This window comes from Dipodomys ordii, unplaced genomic scaffold, assembly GCF_000151885.1.
Source record: "Dipodomys ordii isolate 6190 unplaced genomic scaffold, Dord_2.0 Scaffold28, whole genome shotgun sequence".
Classification (NCBI taxonomy): domain Eukaryota; kingdom Metazoa; phylum Chordata; class Mammalia; order Rodentia; family Heteromyidae; genus Dipodomys; species Dipodomys ordii.
The window spans coordinates 10,869,968-10,886,776 of NW_012267244.1; the positions used below are offsets into that span (position 1 = coordinate 10,869,968).

General features: G+C 40.0%; 1 protein-coding gene across 1 annotated transcript in view; it reads left to right on the forward strand.

Moving 5' to 3' along the window:
- Positions 1–16,809, forward strand: part of Lhfpl2 (lipoma HMGIC fusion partner-like 2) — a 129,060-nt gene that overhangs the window by 45,806 nt on the left and 66,445 nt on the right. The window contains exon 2 of the mRNA XM_013015953.1: positions 10,113–10,180. The gene's annotated coding sequence lies outside the window, so the exon portion shown is untranslated. The remainder of the gene's footprint in view (positions 1–10,112; positions 10,181–16,809) is intronic.

The following is a 16,809-nucleotide window of genomic DNA, read 5'->3' on the forward strand; positions in this document are numbered from 1 at the left end:
TGAAGGTGTTTAACCCAGGAGACGTCCTATTTATTAACTTTTTTTGCAGCAAATAATGAGAATTAATTTCCTCTGATCTTTTGTATTTACATGAGGAGGTTATATGTCTCCTTTGCCTCTCCTCCCGGATCTTGTTTAGTCAGTGCAATATGGATGGAAAACCTCAGGGGCTTGGAAACGCAAGTGTATTTTCTTTCTTTTGTTTTTCTTCTCTTTCCTCCTCCAAATTTTCTAATGTCATAGAGTCTTGTTGTGCTACCCAGATTGATCTTGAACTCTTGGTCTGGTGGCAGTCCTGCTGCCAGAGCCTGTGGTATAGCTAAGGCTCTTTCTGTTTTGATTTCTGGTTGTTGTTTTTTTTTTTTAACTGGGCAGGCAAAAAAGAAACATTCAGTTTTAGTGCACTTTTCTTTCCTTGTTCCATTCCCCCTTGTAACTTCCCTTTCTATTTAAAGTTAGTTCTGCCATGTGGTGGTTTTCCAGATGGTTATTTATGGTGGAGCCCTCTATTTCAAGGGGTATCTTGTGCCACTGACTTGGAGGTTTCCTCAGCCTTCTTTTTCACCAGGTTCCCAAAGCATGTCCAAGTACCCTAGACCTGAGGAAACAAACTTGTAATCCACTGGCAACAAGCTCTGCCACTAAGACTTGTTGCTGTTTTTGAAGATGGGATCTTTTTATGTAGCTTATGCTAGCCTTGAACTTGCAATCCTCTTTCGTCTGTCTCCAAAGTACTGGGATACAGATGTCTGTACCACATCAAGAGATTATTGATCACCTTATTTCTCTAGACTGGAGTTTGTACTCTTGTAAAATTGTATCTGCACCAGCATCTCTGTGCTGGCCTTCCGGCCTGGATAGTCAGCAGTTCCAAGTCACACAGAGAACTGTAAGATGTCCGTGTGTAGTACTACAGGCATACACACAGGATACACAGGGGTTTGGCAAAGGGAACAACCATCTTATTCTGTTGTGAATGGCTTTCAGGTCATGCCAACTAAAGCATGGGTCCCAAACTGATGCCTCAGCAGAATTGGGCCTGAGGAAAACATTTTTCTAAGATTTTAGTGAGGCATCTGTAACTCTCTATAAAGAATCTGTGGATAAAGGAATTTAAACCAATTAGATGTAGGTCATTGTTTACAAGCTCATTGGTAAGTCAAGCTACTAATGAGCTTGAACTCAGGGCTTCAAGGTTTTTTGCAAGTTTTTTCTGCTATACCACGTAAGCCATGCACCCAATTCTGGCTTTTTGCTAGTTTTATGAAAGTAAGAGCTTTGTAGACTTGTCTGCTTATGCGACTGAACTGAAATTCTCAGACCTTAGCCTCCTAAGTAGCTAGGATTATACATGTGGGCCACTGGTACCCAGCATAAGTAGTTAGCTATTTATTAAAAGCAGCATTTTCCTTTCTAGAGAAAATTATGTCCCATCACTTTCTCTGTTGCTGTTGGTTCCGAAGTACATCTGAGACCTACTTCAAGAATCTGTAACCAGTTACTACATCTGGTCAGAGAATGGAGATGGTGTGAGGCCAAGGTCAGCTACCATGTGGGCCAGTTAGCTGGGTGGGGTTCTATGGTCAGACTGTACTTTTCACCCCAGCCAGTTGCCTTTTATGTGTGGGCCATGGGTCACAGGGAGGGGTAAGAAAGCACATGAAAGGATGTCCAAACTCAGTTTTCCTCCTGGGACCTCTTCTGATAGAAGAATTCGCTCTCTCTCCTCTTGATGTGTGGGGAGGACCTTGCCTGTATCTTTAATAATTTAAAGGACTGTCTGAACTATGACCTGTGAACCAGGATCTTATTATTCATGTAGTGGTATCCATAGTCTGAAGGCAAAACTCTGGACTCAGAGCCTTCTGAAATAAAGCTCCACAGTTATGGAAATTGGGAGCAAGGCCATCATTAGTAGAGACATTTGCTTCTGCTTTTACTTTATTATTTGCTGTTATGGAACTCAGGGCCTAGGCCATGTCCCTGAGCTTTTTTGTTCAAGACTAATGCTCTACCACTTCTAGCTTTTTGGTGGTTAATTTGAGAGCCTCATGGGTTTCCCTGACTAGGCCAGCTTCATACTGCAAGCCTCAGATCTTAGCTTCCTGAACAGTGAAGCTTACAGGCATGAGCAACAGGGCCCCATATTTTGTAATTAAAATTTGAAACATGATTATCATCTAATAGCACACAAAAATTTTATGCCGAACATCATTAAAAATCTATTTTATTTAAAAAAATTTTATGCAAGTCGTTTGGAAAAGAATATGATTTCAGTGTTCACAGTTTGCTTAAAGAATAGATCTAAGTGAATATGTTTTTACTATTAAACATGCAACAGTTTCTCTTGTATTTTAGTATAAACACAGTATGTGAGAACTCAGTAGGATTTCATCTTTCCCCAAAGAAGCAATTGAATTTAGTTGTATTTATACATAAATTTTTTTCCTGTAAAAAAATACTACTTGTGAGGCAGGAGTAGGTAGATTGAAGGTTCAAGACCAGCTTAGACAAAGTTAGCAATGCTGAATCTTCTTCCCCATCTGTAAAACAAAATAGGAAAGTACTGGGACTGCTGCTCAGGTTGCTAAGATCTGAGGATTGTGGTTCAAAGCCAGCCTGGGCAGGAAAGTCCATGAGACTCCTATCTCCAATAAACCACCAGAAAACTGGAAGTGGCACTATGGCTCAAATGGTAGAATGCTAGCCTGGAGCTGAAGAGCTGAGGGACAGCACCCAGGCCCAGAGTTCAAGCTCCATGACCAAAAAAAAAAAAAAAAGTACTGGGACCTTGTTTTAAGGTCCTTGTTTTAAGCTGCACATGACTCCGGATTCAAGACTCTGGATTCAACACTTAGTATCTTCAAAAAACTTAAAACAAAAAAGGGGAAATGTAAGTAGGCTAAAGGAAATGTCTCAATATTTTACATTTTTGATCAGAAAAGTATTGTGTCTGCTATCCAGTATGCACACATTTTAGGATTCTAAAGCTTACACATCTCTCTGTCTTTGTACCAGTCTACCTCCCACCAGAACCATCTTCCACACATTCTACTACAGTTCATTGTAAAAAATAAAGTAAAATAAAAAAGTACACAAAAATTAGAATTTTTAACACTTGTGATTGTTTTTCCCCAGAGAAATAATTTGTTCTAGTGCAGAAGCTTCCAGAGTGGTTCTTTAACAGTTAATCTTTCCTTCAGGAACTCCTTCAGGAACACTGTGCCAAAAGTATGCGCAAGGTCATAGTTATCATGGGGGGTAGATAGGATAACACTGTGGCCACAGTGAGCACAAGCTCACGCCACACAAGGGTGTGTGTGACAATGATGTACCCATAATCAGAAACTCATAGCTGTCATACATTGGCGTATTATTGTAGGATTGCATGAACTTCAGAGGTGTCTATGAGCGTCTGCAAAGGGGCTTCAAGGAGGCTGGTACTGAGGTGGATTTGAGCTTGCTTTTGACTTGAAAAGGCACAGAGGAAAAACAGTTGATCATCAGATTTGGGGTCAGAGCAGGCCACCAAAGAGGGAGCATAACCTCCTAGCTTTAATTCAACAAAGCCCAGGACAAGTGAGCTGGGACATATATGTTTGTGGATAATTCTACTGCGTGTGTTTGAATGTTGGTCTTAGGAAAAGAAAGACCCATAATAGAAGTCTTTCTTAGAATTTTAGAGGAAGATCAGCCATCTGTACATCCTGGGAAACAGCTCTGTGGGTCATGTCACTCCACTCAGAAGAGACTTGGCCATGAGGCCTGATCATTTGAGTGAGAAAAAGTGGCCCTTGGTGTTCTCTTGTGACCCAGCACAGGAGTGGGAGCATGCTGAGGGAGGGGTGGGGAGGACATACCAAATGAGGGAGTGTGGTCTAGTGGGGGATGGAGTGTCACACATGGTCTGTGTGCACGTGAGGAATGAAGTGAATGTGCCAGAGGAAGCTCTTGGTGTCTCCTGCATCCAGCTTTGGTATTGCTTCAATTTTTCTGTTCCCTTAATTTTCTCTAATTTGACAGAGCACTCTTCCAGGTTTTACCTGGGAGACTTTATGAATATACTGATTCGGTGGCAAGGGTTTTGTTACGTGTAATTGTTTTTATTTTTTGGGGGTCCAGTCGTGGGGCCTGAACTCTGGGCCTGGGTGCTGTCCCTCAACTCTTCAGCTCAAGGCTAGCGCTCTACCACTTGAGCCACAGCGCCACTTCCGGCTTTTTTTTCCTGCTTATGTGGTGCTGAGGAATTGAACCCAGGGCCTCATGCATGCAAGGCAAGCGCTCTACCACTGAGCCACCTTCCCAGCCCCTTTATTATTATTTTTTAAATAGTGAAGCCTTCTTCCTTTATGGAACATATACTTCTGCTTAGGTGAGTAAAACAGTTCTAGGACACCTCAGGAATAAGTCCCCATCTGACTGTCCTTTCTTTTTTTGTTTTGTTTTACCCCCCAACCCCTGGACCCACACATACCCCCTGACCGTCCTTCCTTATTGGACAACAGGCTTGCTTGGTTTTTCTTATGGAATAGCAAGTGTACTAAGTGGACTCATTGTAGGACTGCATTGCTGGGGGTGTGTGTCTATGTATGAGGGTGTGTCAGTTCTAGGGCTTGAACTCAGGGTCTGGCCGCTGTCCCTACTTTTCTTACCCAAAGCTAGCACCTGACGACTTGAGCCACATTTCTACTTTTTTGATGACTAAGTGGAGGTGACCGCCTTATAGATTTTCCTGCCCAGGCTGGATTTGAACCTCTATCCTCACACCGCAGCCTTCTGAGTAGCTAGGATTATAGGCATGAGCTACTTTGAGCTAAGCTGAGGATGTTTTAGGATGTTTGATATTGACAAAGTATGCTGAACATTTTAGAGCAAAAGCATTGTTATAAGTTTCATTAATGATATTACTAAAGCTAGTCACAGGTGGCTCACACCTGTAATCCTAGCTACTCAGGAGGCTAAGATCTGAGGATCATAGGTCAAAGCCAGTCCGAGCAGGAATGTCTTTGAGATTCTTATCTCCAGTTAACCACCAGAATACAAGAAGTGGTGCTGTGGCTCAAGTGGTAGAGCGCTACCAACCAAACAAACAAAAAAAGAGTATTACTAACGATTGATGTATTTCTGTTAGAATATAATTTTTTAGACATTTCTTGAAAAAAATTTTGAAGGTGATAAAAGCTTACTCACAATATCCTCAAGTAATTAGTGGTTTAAGGTGGTTTTATTTCTCTGGAAATTTATTTGGAAGCTGCCCTTAGATGATGGGAAGACTTTAGGGCTTAGTGCCAGGCAGTGATTGATCCCCTTCTTTGACTGTGTCTCACCTGCTCATCTGATGTGAAATCTTTGGAGAAGCTTTTGATTGTATAGACTAAAACTAAAGACATGCATGGAGTAGGTAGCCGTGAGTCCTGCACAATGTAGGGTAAATGATGGCCACCAAATCTTCCTGCCTATGAGGTCATTGAAGGAGATGCAGAAGCCCTGGAGGTAGAGGGTTTCTGAGCCACAACCATTAAGGAGAAATCATCCTCTGAGAGGAACAAATAGTATCCTGTCTGTCTTGGTCTAGCCTGTGTAGGGTCAAAGGCAGGTGTGTAATCACTAGTTTTTGATTGAGAGCATTGGGAAAATGAAGGCTTCCAAAAAGGTAATAGGTAGGGAAGCAGGTTATGCAGATGCAAATGTCCATCTCATCTTGAGAACCAGCCTTGCCTTGGTGCAGAGACTCCCTAGCATCTATCTTCTTTTTGGTTTCTTTCCTTTGTGGATAGGCATTTCCCAAGTAGTGAATTGGCTTGTTTGGATGGCATAGCCCCTTTAGCCAGCTTTCCCTGTGAAGGTGACAGACTTCCACATGGAGATGGTGCTGGTGGCTTCAATGATTGGCATGGGTGGAAGCCCTTGGAGATGTATCAGGGTCTCTGGCAAGCACTGCATGGGTTCATTCCTGATTTCAAAGGGTTTAGAAATGGCAACCAGCCTGGGAACTTGGTCTACTTGATGAATATATGCTTTGGCCCTGTGTGTATCCATAAATAATATCCTGTTTGGAAATATTTTAATGAGTAAATGATCTTTATTTCTAATTTTAATCTTGGCATCTGGTTTTCTTTTCTTTTTTCTTTTTTTTTCCAGAAACACTGGTCTGTTATTGCTTAAAGTTTATGCCTAGGTTTGGAATATAGGCTGCTGAGAAACGTCTAACAGGGCTTGTCTGTACTTTCACACTGTTCATTTGGCCACTTGTCTGCCTTGGTCCACTCCCCCAGGTGTGTTGCGCTCACCGGACTGTCTAAAACAGTCTGTTTATTTGAAGTCCCCTGTTCTTTAACAGATAGAGTGTTTGCTGGGCCTCACATATTGCTGGTGCTTGAGTATATTCACAGTGCTTTTCATCCTGGAAAATGGTTGCACAACTATGTTCTAGATCAGCAAAGGAACAAGAATATCGGGCCATTGTCATCCAGAGGAGGTTTGCACACACTTGCTCCTGTCATTCTCCTTTCCTACCTAGGACAGATGGAGTTTATAAAGGCTAAACTGGACAAATGCTGGCAATTGGAAACACACCCACATGAGGTTTCCCCTTTGCATTGTGCAACCTAACATTTCCCCAGCGTCCCTTTGCTGTCTGCTGACTCAAGTCTGCTTCCCGTACTTTCTTCGTCTTTCTGACATGCCTGCTGTTGTCTTTGCATGATGATTTTCTTCGTGCTTTAGAGTCCTATAGCTTGAATTTTCTGATAGTCTATAGGAAGTGTTTTTACTGCGGTCATCCACCTTTTATTTAGTGAACATGAACTCTGTTCTAGGCAATGCACTGATGTGCATAAGATACAGAGAGAAGTAATTAGAATTGGGAAAAGGGTAATAGTTATGTGGATAAGTATAATCTTAACTCTGTAAATAGCAGTAGCAGTGTTTTGCTGCACAAACCTGGGGTGTTAAAATGTGGAAAATTCAGTTGACTTGTAGGCTCTTCTGTTATATTCAGTACATTTAAAACGTATTCTCTAACAGCTTCATGTTGACATGGTAATGTCTGGATGGAGGAGTTTTTCCATCCTTAAGAGTAAAAGGAAGTGTTCATGATTAGCAGCATTTGACATAGAGAGTTCACAAAGTCTTTGGAGAGTTGAAATTGAGTCATTCACCGTTGTGGCTGAGTGGCAGGGCAGTCTTTATAGAGGGTCAAGTTCCCAGAACTTCACATGAGTGAATACAGTCTAGGCTTTGGCAGCCGGCCGCTTTCTGTGCTTGGTGGACAGGTTCATGAGATTTGATACTTTCATATCTTTCCTTGAAAATCTGGCAAGTTTTAGCAATCCTTCAATGGCTGACCCATTTCTGTTGAACTGCTGTTGCTAGACACAAGTGAGATTGTCCTGGGCCAATTGCCAGAGAAGGTATTTCACTGATCCTTTTTTTTTTCCCCTTTAGTAATTCCAGCCTAACTTTTGAGCCACAATTTATGCTTTGGAAAGAGAAATGAGCCACTACTCTTTGTGTTTATTACGTTGTACTGCCCTTAAAATGTGGAAAACGTCCCCAAGTGTTTGTTGTGTCAACCAGAGCACAGTCAGTAGGACTCAGATAATTATTCCTTTAGTTGACTCATGTAAACAGAACCTTTGAGAATGCTCCTGCAGAAAATATAGAGTCCTTGTTGGTTAGACAGAAGGTTTGTGAGAGCAGTGGGACTCAGCGTGTTTTATTCTTGGCTAATCTTTTTTGGTCTTTGCTTCATGCTTCATGTCTTTGGGGCCCATCTTTGCTACCTCATGCTGAATAAGTACAATGGCTGCTAGCATTTTGTCTTGGGTGTTGAAGAATTGCCTTGCTGTAAATGTGCTGGGCTTGGGAGTCAGAAGTCCTAGATTGAAGCCCAAATCTTTTTAGGATTCTGACTCTGTGATTCAGCTCAAGTTGCTTGCATTTCTATTCTGAAAAATGGGAATAATAATTGCTGCCGGTCCTACCCACAGTCCAGCCACTCTCTACTTACAGTGTAACCTGATGCTCTGCCATGGACTGCCATTCTTGCAGAGAATGGATATGGTGAACATCTCAGATTTCTGGAAAGGACTCTGCCTGTTTGAGGACTATTACTCAGACTTTCCTCCTCCGTGGCTTCTGTGAGCAGCAGCAGCTGTCTCAACCCACCTCCAAGGCAAACTGGGCAACTTATGGGGCCAGTTTATTACAAAGTTCCCCTTTTTCTAAAAAAAAAAAAAAGCTGAAATGTATTCTGGTAACTTTCAAAATAATTTTCACTCTTTGGTTCTAGTTTTACAGAGCAATATGACACAGTTCAAATCGGGGCATTTCATGCATTAGAAGTTTATAACTGAGGAAGGGGTCTCACCACTGTGTTTCCTCTTTTTTTAAATAATTCACTCCAGTAAGTAAGTGCTGATGGGTGCAGCCTCAGGCACAAAAGGCAGCTATTGTTTCTCCTCCTGTTCTCTGGAAGTGGAACCAGAGGACATACAACCCAAATAGAGCTGCTGGATAGCAAGGAAAACCTTTTTAACTCCTTAATGTGCAAAACCACAGTGGTTTTAATTTTATTTAAGATGCTTGCTAGTATAAACAGTGTCTGGATTTATTGATCCATAGTTTAGATGGCCAAACAGAATAGGCAAAAATGAAGGTAAAAAAATAACACAACAGAGACAAACACTTCTAATTTTTTATGTAACTTTTTAAGTTTAACAACCATCAAGTCAGAAAAGCATAGTTGCATATGACAGTGGGGAAAATGGTGGCAGTATTTCAATATCTTGGCTCGGGCTACCTATACTTATTATGTGTCTATTTTTGGAATGTGCAGTAGTAGATTTGTGGATATGTGATTCCAAGGAAACTATCATTGTGGGCGGGGTTGGGGGGCTGGGGAACATGAATGTGCAGGGCTGCAGAGTTCAGAACTAAACCACAGATGAGTGATTATTTTTTTTGTGTCAGTCCTGGGGCTTGAACTCAGGGCCTGGGCTCAGTCCCTGAGGTTTTCTACTTAAGGCTAGTATGATACCACTTTAGCCACAGCTCCACTTCTGGCTTTTTGAGTAGTAAGGGTTTACTGGCTATGAGTCACTGGCACTCGCTCTTGATTCATTTTTTCCCCATTTGCCACCCAACTTCTACTACAGACACATTGCCTTTCAACAATCTAGTTTTTACTTTATACTTAAATTAAGTACATTCATTTTTACCTTGCATTTTAGGCATCACCGGCTTCAGGAAAGCATATTTTTAACAAAGTCAAGGGCTGGAAAACAGCAGATCACACAATGATTTAACAACAACTGATCAAGACATAGGCCTGACTGAGAACTTCTGAACTATGTTATGAGTGTGCAAGAACTTAAAAACTTTGGGTTTTGAAATTCCTTTTGATTATTTTTTGACCTTGCTTGGTCAAAACCACATGTAATAAATCAATAATAAGACACTTTCTGTATTAATAGACATACTTTTCTGAAGATTATCCCGAAGCCAATTTTCACTGTCTTTTGAAATTTGATTCACAAGTTTCACACAAACTTGCATGAAATACCAAAAGGAATACTTGATTCCTAAGTAAATGAATCATTAAGTAAATTCCTCTCAACTTTTTGCTGTCATGATTTTAGTGACCATTTTTCCAGCTCCTTGGGTTTTGATATCTTTTTGAATTTAGCTTTAAAATAAGTTAGAGTAACTGAAAGTGAATAACATGCTGCTAGAATAATTGACTCACTCATCATTTCATTCCCTAATTATGTCTGGGTTGAGTCCTCTATAGTTTCTAGTTCATGGTCATGCGTCTATGAGACACACGTGGTTTCAAGTTGATTGCCTTGTGAAGGAGAAGGGAACAACGGGTGCTCTGTGGGCTGCACATTCCTGCTGGCCTCCTTTTCCAGCTTCATTTAGGCCTGTGCTTGTGCATCAGTGTTCCAGAGCAATGGCTGGCCTAATGCAAATTGAACTATTGATCCACGGGGCTAGTATTTGAAAAAATATCACATATTTTAATGACATATAAAACACATGGTAAATGTTGTATATGTGTGTGTGTGTATGTTTTAAATCTAATCTTTTTGTTCAAATTCTTTCTCCAGGTGGCACTTTTCTGAAGTTATTTGTTGAGAATTCTCAGCACTTTGCAGATATTGCCAGCAGTTTCTAGGTGAGTAGCAGCTTAGTTTATTAAAAAGTACACCGTTTCCAACTTTTGGATCCTACATGGTCAGCACAAGTTTTTATTTTAGCCTAGAAACACCCTTCAGCTAAACATCAGCAAAGTGTTATAAAAGACTGAAGTTTCATAAACAGTATTGAATTTAATGCTATAATTCCTATGCTTCAACTCTGACATGCTCTGTTCTGTCACCATTCATGAATGAATTTTAAAGCTCTTTAGCTTTAAAATTTAAAGTTTTGAATTTAATTTTTTTTGGGGGGGTCCGGTTATGGGGCCTGAACTCTGGGCCTGGGCGCTGTCCCTCAGCTCTTCAGCTCAAGGCTAGCGCTCTACCACTTGAGCCACAGCGCCACTTCCGGCTTTTTTTTTTTCATTTTGCTTATATGGTGCTGAGGAATCAAACCCAGGGCCTCAGGCATGCAAGGCAAGCGCTCTACCACTTGAGCCATCTTCCCAGCCCCTGAATTTAAATCTTAAGTTGTCTTTTCTTTTGAGTTTCTCCATGGACCATGCCACCATTTGTTATCATTTCTCTCAGAAAGGGGAAGAAGAAACGGCCAGTTCAAATTACCCAATTTTATTACTTGAAAGAAAGATAGCCAGGGTAAAGGCTGGGAATGGTTCAGTAATAGATGATTTATGATTGGGTAGACTTGAATTTCCAGAAAATATTACCAGTAGGGGTTGAGTAATCTCCTGAAGTATGCATTCAAGCAAATCAAGGCAGTGGGAAAGGAATTAAATATGGTCCTTATAACTTGTAATCTACTTCTTCTCAGTAGGTGAGGCCTGTTCACCCAGCTTCTCTAAGAATTACATTGTAGCCTCCGGGATGCACTCAGACCAAAGGAGCTAGGATGGACTCTGGACATATCATCCAGGAGGGTCTTCTTGTGCAGGAGACTTACACAGAACATTTTTAAAGATATATCTTATTGTAAAGGTCACCATTTTGGTTTAGATTTTGAGGAAAGATGGTTGATATGTAATATTTTGGTCTGCTGATTTTTCAAGTTTTATTAAGTTGTTCTAGCAGCTACTACTGATTAGGTTAGGAAACTTTGACTTTCTTTAAAAATGAGAACTGTAAGCACTTTTGAGTTACAGAATTAATTGAGTAGAGCTCTTTATCATGGGGAAGATGTGGTAGTGTCCTGAACAAGCTAATTTTTTGCACCTTATCAAACTGAGAGTATTTACATTGCTGTTCTATACTTATTTAGTAGTGATAATTTTATTTTCTATTAATAAAAATAATTAATATTTCTGGGCACTGGTGGCTCACACCTATCATCCTAGCTACTTAGGAGGCAGAGATCTCAGGGTCATAGTTCAAAGCCAGCCAGGACAGGAAAGTCTGTAAGACTCTTATCTCCAATGAAAAAAACAAGTGGCACTATGGCTCAACTGGTAGAGTGATAGTCTTGAGGATAAATGAGCTCAGGGACAGTGCCTAGGGTCAGCAAAGAATAAACATAAAGATGTATGTATGCATGTATGTATGTATGTATGTATGCTGTTTCCTAGCGTAGCGCCAGTGACTCATGCCTGTAAGTCTATCTACTCAAGAGACTGAGATCTGAGGATCACATTTTAGAGCTGGAAGTAGAGCTATAGCTCGAGTAGTAGAACACCAGCCTTGAACAAAAAAACTAAGGGACAGTGCCTGAGTTCAAGCCCAAATGCCAGAACAAAAAAAAATATGTATTTATATAGAATCTATAACTTATACATTATTATTATAGTACTACATATTATATAGAAATATTTATATTCTTATACATATTATATAATCATCTATACCATATTATTATAGAATATAATATATAAGATAAAATACATTATAAATTTATGTATATGTAATATGTTTATATATTATATATAATGTATTATATATACTATATATTATAAATAACACACCTCTTTCTATATGTTGAAAATAAAGGATTTATGACATATAATTTTTCTGAACCCAAATATTCATGATTTTACTTAAAGTTTAGCCCTGTCAACATGGGCTTGGCATTGAAGTCTGGGCTGTTTCTATTGCTCCATGAGTAAAGGTATTCTCAGCAGGGACAGGTCTGTGTTGTTAGGAGTGGCCACTATTTGCCTAAGTGAGAAAAACATATCTTTTCCCTTGTTGCTTGTCATGTAAGTACTTGTGTGAAAACTCGAGCCAGGTGGATCCATGTTTCCTATGTGAGGAAATCCAGTGAGGGTTTGTCCTTCATTGTGAGTTCTCACCCTGGATCACTGCCAGGCTGGCTTGTTTAATCTTATTCTGGGGGAAAGCCTGGTGAGCTCTATAGTGCTCAGTCATATTCTCCCTCATAATCGTCTTCTGAACAGTTAGCCCCATAAAACCAACAACATTCTTTATGTTTTTCAGGATGTTGTTTTCTAAGATGTGAATTCATCCCATACAAATACTCAAAAAATACATATATATGTATATATATATATATATATATATATATATTATTTATAAATAGCCATTCTGAACTATGGCCTCTGACTTGCAGAGAATTGTGGCCTGTTTCTTTTCTTTTCCTTTTTTTTTTTTTTTGGTCAGTTGTGGGGATTGCTATTTCTTGTTACCTACATTGTGTCTCAGCTTTCTCTTGTGCAGAGGGAGTGATTGCAGTTTGAGGAGAGCCTTGACATCAGCAGTACTTGGCAGATATCCCCCTCTACTGGACACATGGGTTGGAATTTCAGCTGAAGTGAGAGTTATCTGTGTGCCCTGATAGTTTCTGTACCCACCGGTGCTCCATCCTCTTACATGGGGGTAGTCTTTCTCACTGGTTTGAGAAATTTGCCAGAATTCTTCCTGGAGCCTGTCACTAGGTATTAAGTAAGTGGATTCAGAGTCTGAGGAGCTACTCTGCCAGGTGTTCACTGCTCTCTTTAAGCAAACTCTTCCCTTCCTGCACCTCATTGGCAACAAAAGGCAGCACCAGCTCTGTGGGAATTGTAGGAAGGCATGGAAAGTGTGAGTTCTATGTGGGGTTCACATAAAGGGACTTCTACTGGCAGACTTTTCTTTTTAATATAGTCAGACTTTCTAGGCTCAAATCCCTGCTCCATATTTTAATTACATGCATGACCTTGAACAATCTACTGACACGCTCTTTGGCTCTCACTTATCTCACAGGTTTCAAAGAAAGACAGGGATACACTATATGTAAAGTAGGGTGCAGGGAACTAACACAGAATGAATGTCAAGAAATATGCTTGTAAATTTGTCAGGACACAGGAAAGGAGGAAGAGAATCAATTAAAAGTTTTTTCCTTGGTTTTAAAGTTCTTCCAATTTAAACTGTGGCTTACTGAGCTGCCTTTGATAACCATGTTGTGTTAGTTGACACCAAGAATAACAATGTTATGTCTGGACTGGGATTGCCACATGTTTATATATGCCCCTCTTTGATCATCCAGATAATCTGTATGTATATAGAAATGTCACCCTACTTCCTAATGGCCACATTTTTGTATGTATTTTCTGTGTCTCACATAATTGAGTTCTTACTCTGCATACAACTTTATATCCAATTACTTTTGCCTATTATAGAAAGTTCTCCATGTTGTTTAAATTTGCTTGTAAAAAACATTTCTGTGGTTTTAGCAATCCACTCTGGTGTATATAGAAATTGCTTCAAACTTTCTTCTGTGTCTGGCACTTGAGTTGATTTTTATTTTTACCTATTAATTATAAACTTTGAATGTTGTTTCATGTGCAGCATTCTTCAGTTATAAAATATTCCCAGTAAAGCTGGGGTATTGTTGATTATATAAAAGAATGCTTGTTTTATAGCACTCCGTTTAATAAGGAACTTTCAGATTCTTAAATGACAGTTTATGATGTGAAAATAGTATTTAATGTTAATTTTTTGCTGATATTTGTGTATGTGTTTCCATAAAACTTTATATACAAAAAGGCAGCTGCCCTGTTTGGCCCATAGGCCATAATTTGTAAGCCCTTGTTAGGTAACAGGTGGAAAGATGGCAGGAGATCACAGAAAACAGCTGCTGTTCATTCCTCTCTCTCTTCTTCTTATCCCTTCTAGGTTCCAGTTTCAATCTTCTCAGGAACGTTAGATATTTTTCTTATTAGTTATTAAATTCAAGACTTTTCATCAAGTGAATAATCATTTGCATTTCCTCCCTTATAAATTGTTTGTGTTCTTCCATTCTAGTGAAAATTTCATTTATGATGGTGATAATTTTGACATGTATGTGAAAATCATTATGACTTTGTCCCATTTTCTTAGCATATATAGCAACATGGATTAATTATCTGCTCAGTAATTGCGTATAAAACAGGAGGAGCTCAGTTGTGGACATGTCAGAGACCATAGAAGTTCTATGTGGCTTCTTGGTGAGGCTGCATCATGTGGAAATTCAGTCCTATGCAGTAAACACTGATGTCCCATCTCACCCAGATTTGTGAGTACCCCATCCTTGCTGTCTTCCATCATATTTCTTCTAATTTCTCTCTGTTGTCAGGAAGAGAAGAATAAAGAACAAATGTAGCCTCAAGGAGTGCTTCTTACCTGCTTCTATGTCTGTTCTGCTGGGTCTTCTCACTCTAACACCTTCAGTCTGCCCCTTAATCCACTGTTTCCAGGCTCCCATTCTCCCTCATCTCCTGGCATTCTCTTACTAATCTACTGCATACCTTCAGCTGCCATACATAGGCCAGACCTCTCATACCAAACCTCTGTTCTAGGCGGTAGACTCCTAAAGCCAACTGTGTGTTGGATGTCTTCCCCTAATGTTCCACCAGCATTCCTGAGGCACATGCCCCACCCCCCCAAGTGAAGCTTCTTTTCCGCCTTCTGCATCCCTGTCTGTCCTGCCTGCAGGCAGCCTACTTACCCTAAGTAAGTTTATGTTTTCCTATCTAGATTTACTCTTACCAAATGGATAAAAATCTGATTCTTCTAAAACCAAAGTTAATATTTGGCAGGGTCTGCTATGCTAATGCAATTTATTTATGAAGCAAATCCTTATCTATTTGTAAAATCTTGAAAATTAAAAAAAACACTTGTTTTGTATAAAACAAGGTATACCCTGAATATGTGTATATTAGTGTATATTAATCAAGTAAGAACCCCTGCATAGTGCTTTCTGGTTTGAAGGCTAGCCATAATTTTTTTCAGGTCTTAATTATTTCCATATTCCACTATATATTGTTTTTGTTCATGTTGGAATTATCCTTTATTAGCTAGTTTTCAGCTTATCTCTAAGGGAACTCAGGCAAGAAATACAAATATTTTCATAAGATTCTTTGAGGGAATAAAATTAATATTTTTGAGAATGAAAGTAGGATGACTTGTCTCATAAAGATTGGAAGACTTTAAGATAGCCTCAGGGGTGGAGTTTTTTTTAGGGCTTATTGAAGAATAAAAGGAAATTTAATACCATGAAGTTTGAAATTGCCCACTCTGTTTTAGAACACATACACTACACTAATTCCCATGGATTTGAGACAGCTCAGTTCTCTTGCTGAGCCTGCCAGGCCAATTATAATGGTGACATGGAAAGATTATTTAGTAGGGATGTTCCATGGCTAGGCTTTGTGTATTGGGAATATTTTCTATACCTGAAGATGGCCGCCCTCCCTTTAGTATGTTTAGTTGCTTTAGTCTGGTCCTCTTCTTAAGTTGGCTTCTTCCAAAGCAGATTCCATTGGTCCTGACATGAGAAGACACTATAGGAAAAATCTCTGAGAGATGTCTGAATGATGTTCCCCAAAATGTGTGCCTCAGTCAAAAGGCTACAAACTAAGAGTAATACTTGGAGCCATTGTATTGTTGGCGCTCCTCACAGTGTTGGAGTTTCCCCAACACTAATCAACTTGCAGAAGTTAATGAGGCCCACAAGGAAATTACAGTATTGTTTCCAAGTTCTGAGATCTGGAACAGAACAAAAATCTGTCGGAAATCTGTGACCAGACAAGGCTGAACATAGCCACCTCCATTAGTTGGGGGGAATTCCTGGGGAAGGAAAGAAGGTAGAATCCAGTGCTATTACTGGGTCCTTTAGTGCTGTATTTTCCTATTCATTTCTGTTACACATGCAAAATGCAAAAAGCCTTACTGATACAACTTGACATGGTAAATGCTTTTTTATTTTTATTTTTTGGTCGGTCGTGGGGCTTGAACTCTGGATTTGGGCGCTGTCCTTGTGCTCTTTAGCTCAAGGAGAGCACTCTACACTTGAGCCACAGCACCACTTCTAGTTTTGTAGTGGTTTATTAGCGATAAGAGTCTCATGGACTTTCCTGCCTGGGCTGGCTTTGAACCGTGATCCTCAGATCTCAGCCTCCTGAGCTAGGATTACAGGCGTGAGCCACCGGCACCCGGCACTAAATGCTTTTTTGTAAGTGTTCCTTATTATTTTTATTTACAACTCTTGTCATCCAAGGGATAAAGTATATACTTTTCAGGCTACAGAAATCTAGTCATCTAGAATTATTGTGTGATTCTGGGGCAACCAAAAAATAACCAAAAATGGCACTGTTGCTGTCCTTTTGAACTCCCAATCTAGCCAGGAGGAAACAAGCACCAGAGACATCACGGCCATTGTGGTAAACCAGTTATACTGGGG